The sequence below is a fragment of the Labrus mixtus genome, chromosome 8 (genome assembly GCF_963584025.1).
Source record: "Labrus mixtus chromosome 8, fLabMix1.1, whole genome shotgun sequence".
In the NCBI taxonomy this organism is placed as follows: domain Eukaryota; kingdom Metazoa; phylum Chordata; class Actinopteri; order Labriformes; family Labridae; genus Labrus; species Labrus mixtus.
In genome coordinates this window covers 15,306,602-15,314,564 of record NC_083619.1, presented here as the reverse complement: position 1 = coordinate 15,314,564, position 7,963 = coordinate 15,306,602, and positions in this window count along the sequence as shown.

Sequence of the window (7,963 nt, the reverse complement as noted above, 5' to 3'; positions counted from 1 at the left end):
CCTATGCAGTGATTCAGTGTGTCGTTGAGCGTGACTGACAGCTGTTGTGTACATCTGTTGTATTAATGTCACTCTTTGCAGCAACAAGACATGCAACAGGATAAGCACACAAACTAAATCCATCAACATGGATTTTCTCGCGGTTCAAATACAGGAAATCCAATCCGCTTCCTTTTATCAATTCACCGGGGGTGATTTATCTTCTCACCAGCCCCTAAATCCGATGTGTCTTTTTTGGGTGGCGCTCCTTCGCCCTTAATTCTCCTGTTGTCATGGAAACAGACCTTCAGTGCAGTCTGCAAGGAGAATGAGGAAGAGGAGAAGGAGGATGATGAAGGCTCCCCTGACTTTCAGGACCTGGCTTGTCTTCTCTCCTGATGGCTGCAGCACAGAGAGCAGCAGAGTTAGATGAGGGGGAGTTTGTTCTCTTTTTCTGTGTCCATAGGGTTGCCTTAAGGTACAGAAACAGCTGCAAGCTGGGGGACAACTTAATACGTTCTTACAATAAGAAAAATGGGACAAATAAGACAACAAAAAGATAGAACGTTTGAAATTGATTACACTCAAAAACATGTTTTTGTTGTACAGGTATGTGTGTTTCCTCTAAAATATCTTACTTTGACTACACTGACTTGTATCTACAGACCTTTCTATCCAAAGTTTGTCAATAGCGATGGCTTTTCACATTGCACTACTGAAGGGAGAGAAGGGGTGTCTATTCATGTTCATAACAATCTTAGATTCAAAGGTATTTAAGCAAGCTAGTTCATGTGCTTAAAGCCAATTTCTGTCTTGTATGCAACTCAAGCAAAGACACCTTAAAATCTCTGGTGTAGACAAACATGTAAATTTCAGTACATGGGGCGAGAAGTGACTTGATTTTGATTTGATTCATTTCATACATCAAAAAAACATATTAATCCAACAAGTAGAAACACCATACACTTGCAGTATTGTAAGTATTTGGATGTTAACTGGACCCTACTATATAACCCATATCAACAGTTTTCGAAATTGTGAGCCCGGTTTCATAAACTGCTCACAGATTTGTCAAATATGTGCACGGTGTTGCAAACTGGGCATGGTTTTGTAAACTTTGTGGTTGCAATTGGTCATCTGATCTTTGAGCTAAATGCTGATGCTATCATGCTAACTTGTCATCAAAAAGTGTTTCAAAAAGTGTCCATTCTCAAAGTGTGTGATCCATTAGAATCTGTGAAGTTATTTCCTTGTATTATTAAATATAAATGTCTGCACTCATTTGCAGTTGCCTGTGTCTGACCTTACCATATCCAGCTTTTCAGCTCGTTCAGTGGTTCCCATACACTGATTGTGACCACCTGTTCACATGCAGTCAGGCTTATTGTTGGCTTTCCCCACAGAGAAGACAACTTGGTCTTAGGCCTTTTGATCATGAGACCACTTCTATACAGTGGCCACAGTCGGTTACTAGGTTAAGCCAACTGTCCCCTGAAATGCCAGCAAGCTGCTCAATTCAACAAGCCATATTAGCTTTTTAGTCTGGTATATAAACAAGACCAGTCAGCTATTGCCATAAATGTATTCCCATTCTGGGGGAAACTGTTGTTACCATAAATAAAACAGCTCCTAAGCCTCAGGCAGCGTCAGACATGGAACAACATTTAGCCGATATTCTTCTGGACTGGCCCACTAAAACAACAAAAAAATCTCAAGTACCGCTGCAAGAGTAAGGAAGTCACTGAAGTTTGAGGGATGTGTTTCGGAGACCATGCATATCTGTACAACATTTTGGAGCATCTCAGACAGCACAAGATATTTCGTTCTGGACCAAAGTAGTCAAACTTGACAAGAACACATCACCATCTGTGGATAAAAAAAAAAAAAAACTTGCAAGGTAACTGTGGACTGAAGAAATCTTGGAAAACTTGATGTTCATTCTGTAAATGATGGTCCCATTTAAAGTTCATATGACAATGAAGCAGGATTGATTATCTGTGATTGACGAGTTCTTACCACAACTTCCTGTTAACAAGATAAGAAGCATAGAGTTGTGTAACCATCCACCCTGTCCCCCAAATATGGCCAATTCTGGCTTCAAAACCCCAGATGGTTATGTCCAATATCAAGACATGAGGATCCAAAACACCAGTTCACTTCAAATCTGTTAAACATACTGGACAGCCTTGCAGACTCACCAGTATTTTCTTCTTATCTAACGGTTTGCATTCCCAAACCCTCCTTTAAACTTTGATCACTTTTACCGCATCAATATTCCGCACTCTTAACTACATCCACCTTCGTAATTAGCTTCCAGCAAAAGCAGAAACGTTGAAGGTCAGCTATGTAGACACAGAAACATGGTCTTCTGTTACTATACACACAGGGAGAGGACAAGGGTTGCAGTAAGAAAGCCATTCCTCTTACCCCCCCCCCCCCCCCCCTTCACCTGTCCTCTCCTCTCCTCTTTGCTGTGGCTGTGTCCTCTCACACCCACCTGTTCTCCCTCATCCTCCCCCTTTTCTCCTGTGTGGAAGAATCAACCTTGGACTCTTGTATTGAATTCAGTCCTAGAGTATAGATGTACTTAATTGTGTAATCTGTCCAGTGTAGAATTGATATAAAGTATCCTTTACTAAGATGTGCAATCTGAACATGCTGGCACATAAAATAGTGAATTCAGCACAATAATACCTTTTGAAAAGTTAAACTCCACCAGCTTTTTCTCTGTTCAGAATATTCTCTGTGTTTTACTTTCTGATAGGCTACATGACAGTAAGTTGTCAGGAAAGGGCATTAAATGCTCAGCATGGTGAAATGCATATTTGCCTGATAAGGATAAGAACATTGCATCTGTCATTTTAAATAAAACTTTTTGATGTTGCATTTATCTCAGTTTCAAACCACATAACTAAGAAAAAGGCAACCCTCCAGTGCAAATACTTTTTAGAAGGGTTAGCTTGGCATTACAAGCTTGCTGAGATGTATGTTAAATATAGCCTTGATTATCATAACAGATATATGATCAGGTAGGTCGCAATCCTCTTTGAAAAAGAAATGGGTTTTCTTTCCATCATTCAGTCAATCCGTCCACTTGCACCTCAAAAACATATGAGAATGTCATACCCTATGAGACTATTTCATATTGGATGCTCCATGTGATTACTTATGTCTGGCCACAGGTCAGCATTTTTGACTTATGAAAAAACGTATCTCAGTCGGGGCGCTGGTGACGCAGTGGTTAGTGCGCATGCCCCATGTATGGAGGCTGTGGTCCTCCAAGCGGGCAGCCCAAGTTCGAATCCCACCTGTGGCTCCTTTCCCGCATGTCATTCCCTACTCTCTCTCTCTCTCCCTGATTTCTGACTCTATCCACTGTCCTGTCTCTCCATTAAAGGCACAAAAAGTCCAAAAATAAATCTTTAAAAGAAAAAAAAGTATCTCAGTCATCATTCACACCACTTTATCTCTGAATACCGTGAACATAATATGCCCCTGATATCAATCAGTTGGATATTTTAATCTAATGTTGTCATCTTGCTCCTCCCCCCATACACACACACACACACACAATTAGCTTTGAGAAATTAAACACAATCCATGTAAATTTCCTGAAATGTCTTATCCTTTTTTCTTCAACCACATGTGTTAAAATATGGCAGATTTGCAGATTTGTGTTGAGGGACTGAAAGGCTTTCTTTTGCATTTTAAAGGTCACAGCCGGAACAGTTAACAACATCTCTGCAATACAAAGCTCCCTTTGCCAGGATTATGTCAAATACACTTCAGTGCTGTGGGTGTTGTAAATTATAGTCTGTTTATCCAGTATTTCCTGTCAAGTCATAAAAGCTATCATAATGCAGGCAATAAATATCTGGCTTTAATAGGATATGATATGATATGAATATGATAACACCAATGAAGAACTTTATGGTCGTACACTTAACTGGGTCAACAGCATAGCAATCTATTTATGGCCTCTACTGTTACTGTATGCAGACCTGTACATACATAGTTGTGTTGTCTTTTACAGACTCAAGAGCCCACATAGTAAATTATCCATCTATCTTTTCATTCCAGGCCTCTTCTCTCCCTCTCTACCTCTTTTTGTCTTGTTGATGCGGGTCTGTTCCACTGGGACTTTGCTTGTTTCTCCTTTTCCCATCTTTCCTAGTATAGAATGAGGGAACTCCTGCTAAGAAGTGGGGCGTTCGGTTGTACTCATTAAAAATAATTGGTCTCTGTTCAATTAAGGCTCAGTGATGCTCCTTTTGATGTAGTTGGCTCCGTGTTTTTTTTTTTTTTTTTTATGTGCATCTTTCAATCGAGCGACCAGAGTTGGAAAAAGTATCGGAAGATTGGTTGTAATGTGTTTACTCCCGGAAGAGGGGATGAGGGGGAAAAGAGGAGCTGCATGGGAGTGATCATGAATGTTTGAATGAGATTAATTTTGATGTGTTTTTTCAGCACTTTTTAAAATCCTGTGCCAACAAAAACAGAACTTATTTTTTAATCTTCTCTCTCTTTTATTCTCTGTGATTTGGCCTCTTCTGTCTACATGTGGGCCTTGCGAGGAAAGCTGAGAGCAAACACATTCACTGATGAGACACATAAAAGTTCATGCACATGCACCCACACATACTGCAATCCCACTCACCCAGCTGCCCGCCCACGCACCCACCCACTCTGTATTTGGTACTCTCACACTCTATCACTTTACTGAAGACACTCTGCAGTACGAGCATGTTAATGTGCTGGCAGTGGTTCCTGTTACAGCGGGAAGATGTTCTGTTGAATCCCAATAGCCAAGGGACAGAAAAGATACTAAGCCAAGCTTTGACTGCAGTTACGCTCCAACAGTGCTACTTCAATAATTTTCTCTCTCATCCCCCCGCTCATCCTTTTTACACCTCTTTCCCTCCCTTCCTCGACATTCTCACTTTCCTAATCTTTATTCCCTCAACACCTCTCTATCATATTTGATTCATTTCCTGTTAATGTAGCATTTTTTCCCTACACCTTACATCATTCTTTTTCCTATTATTGTGTTCCACCTTGTGTTCCTTTCTTGTTTGCGGTCAATACATTCATGTCATTTTCACCAAATTTACCTCACAGTCCTGCATGCATGCATAATACATAGTCTACACAGTGAAGATTAATGCATATTTTAACAGCAAAGCCTTCTATGCATACCTAAAATGTATGTTCATCAGCAGCACAAAGAAGCATGTAGAGGACATTTGCAAACAAGCACCATTATGAAAAACATACCAATGCATACCAATTCTCTGTCCCTTTGGAGATTGCATCCAAAAACTTTTGTTCACTTAAATCTGGAAAAACTAAACTATGTGCTTCAGTGAGTGCCACAGCACTTGAAGAAACATCAGAGACTAGTTGCATTGGTTTATTGTCAATCTGGTGCACCATAAAGATTGCTGGGAAACATCAAACATGCTGCAGACATTAATTACATTCAAAGTCTATCTTGGATTTAACAAAGAGAAGGACAGCCTCCTCTGCTGGAATTAAATAATGTGGCTAAGAGGATATAGAATGGGGCACTTTTGATGTGATTGATGAATGAATGCGGGGAGCTTGATTGATTTGAAATACATCAAAAGCATAATCAAATAGAACACTCTCCTCTTTCTGCAGGCCAGTGGAGCACAGCTGGCCTCCAAAGAAGCCTGCAGAGTTTTCAGCTCTCTTTGGCTCTTTTATCTACATCTCTCTGACAGGCAGAATAAGGAGGGTTTGGCTGCAGCTTTCACACTGTAACTGTTCATTTACCAATCATTAAATATTCAGGGCCAACTTCTTTGTGTACGCCTCCTCCAGACTGTCAGGTATAGTGTAAATAATGCAGAAAGGATAGAGAGGGTCAACCATTGTGCAAGTTAATGAGAAGTCTCTAGAGTGCTTTTAAACAGAAACAGATGTTGGGAACTTGTAATGATTTTCCAAAACTGAGGAGTAGCCATTATCATTCATAGATAACAAAAATGTTTTAACTATTGTTACATTCTCAGTCAGTCTAATACTAAGGTGGAAGTTTAATAAAGCTACCATAACATTTTCTGAAAGAAATTTCCACAAAGGGCACTTTTGTGAGCAAGAAAAACATCTTTTCTCTTTGGATATTTCAAAACAAATGCAGTTGGGAATGATTATAAGTGGACACAAAAGGGACAATAGATTAAAGGGTTTGTCAACATAAACACGATACGGCTGTGTTAGTTATTAAAAGAAATTAGAATTACAGCTTCCATTTCCCCGGTTTGACAGTCCGACGTTTCATTGAAAACAAGGTTAGCAGGAGGTCAAGGATTTCCAGAAGAAAAATCTGCAGCCAGGTCTGCGAGTCCGAGACGCCAGTCCACGTCTCTTCTTCTCCTGTTTCACTGTGTCTGTGGGTCCTTGGAGGAATTTGTTAAGTTTGTTAAGAAAGTCCATCCAGTTCTGTTTCTGTGTTGATTCCTATGGAGAGAAATAGTGACATGTGAAAATATATACAGCTTCTTTAAAGTCATTACCTGTAGCCTATGAAATAATTAAAATTATAATAGTTTGGAAGACAGGGAAATTGTATGTATGTAGAAAACCATGTATCAGTAGAGTATTATATTCCTTGCTACAAAACTTTTAGACTTAGACAACTTTATTTATCCCAAATGGCATACGGTTTAACAGTCTACTAAGACCACACATACATTTACAAATAAACATCAGACAGGAGTATGACAGAGACAATAAATATATTCAGTGCATTGGCAGAGATGCTGTTTTTGATCGCTATAGGGAAAAGAAAAGTTGACTAAGTTGTGCTTTAATCTTTAATCTTCGCTTTCACAGAGCTTCAACTGTGAGTATAAATAAATGACAGGATATCTAGCGGGTAGCTTGTGAAGCATCCAGAATGACTCACTGAAAATAAAATGACACTTGTAACAGATCACTATCAAGAAACTGGGTGAGCACAGGAAGGTCCAATGTGTAGTCATAGCTGGTATTTGGAGGCTGGTTTTCAATCACTTGATGGACAATTAATTCAATAGAAATTTACAGAATAATCGTGGAGAGGTAAATCGTTTTCAGGTAAAATAAAGAAATCTTACTTGTTTGTCCTGTAATTTGTCGAGCCATGACAATGTGTCTTGCTGTAGTTGGAGGTCTTCTGTTCTCTTCTCTGGCTCACCATCTGCCACAGCACATGCTGCAAAACACAAAAGTGCCAAGATGCACAAGGTACAGGCCATCCTTTTTTTGTTGGAATTCTTTGTGGTGCCCTTCTTCTTCTTCAGAGAATTGATCTTAGTAAGACACAACAATATCCACTGCTGTGGTTAACCATAACGGTACAGCTGTACAACTGTGAGACATCTGTTTTTAAAGTGGCACCTGAGCCTAAAAAGGGAGGAGAAGTGTGCAGGTGATTTGCATATGGAGCATCCTGAACTTTGTGTTTGTCCCATCAATGCACTGAGGCATAGATTGTGTAATTTACAACCGTCATTAGGAAAGAGACAAAAGGTCTAAATAAGGACATTTTCCCCATCCTGGTCTCTCCTGATGTCACCATTAATATTAACGGGCTGTAATCTGGTTGTATAACTGAAGGTCATCCTAATGATGTCATTGGTGTAACTTGAAAAAAGGTGAGCGATACCCTCTGCCTCCCTGTCTAAAAGCAAATCCCTGTTAGCTGAATGCGATGTGCACTCAAGTAAAAATAAAACATTAATGGCCCTGACATGGGGGAAACAATGACTTCATTAACCCTGCTATGCCTTAAAGTTGAATCGACGGGCAGCATGGAGCGCATGGCGATATCTAGAGGCCATAAAGGTCAATATATCATTTGTTGCTCCCTCGTGAATTTGTTCTGGGCATCTCTTTAATGAGCTTTCTGCTCTGTTTAACTTTACAGTCCAACAGCATCTCAATCAATCCATGTTTGTCACAGGCAGTAATGATTTTG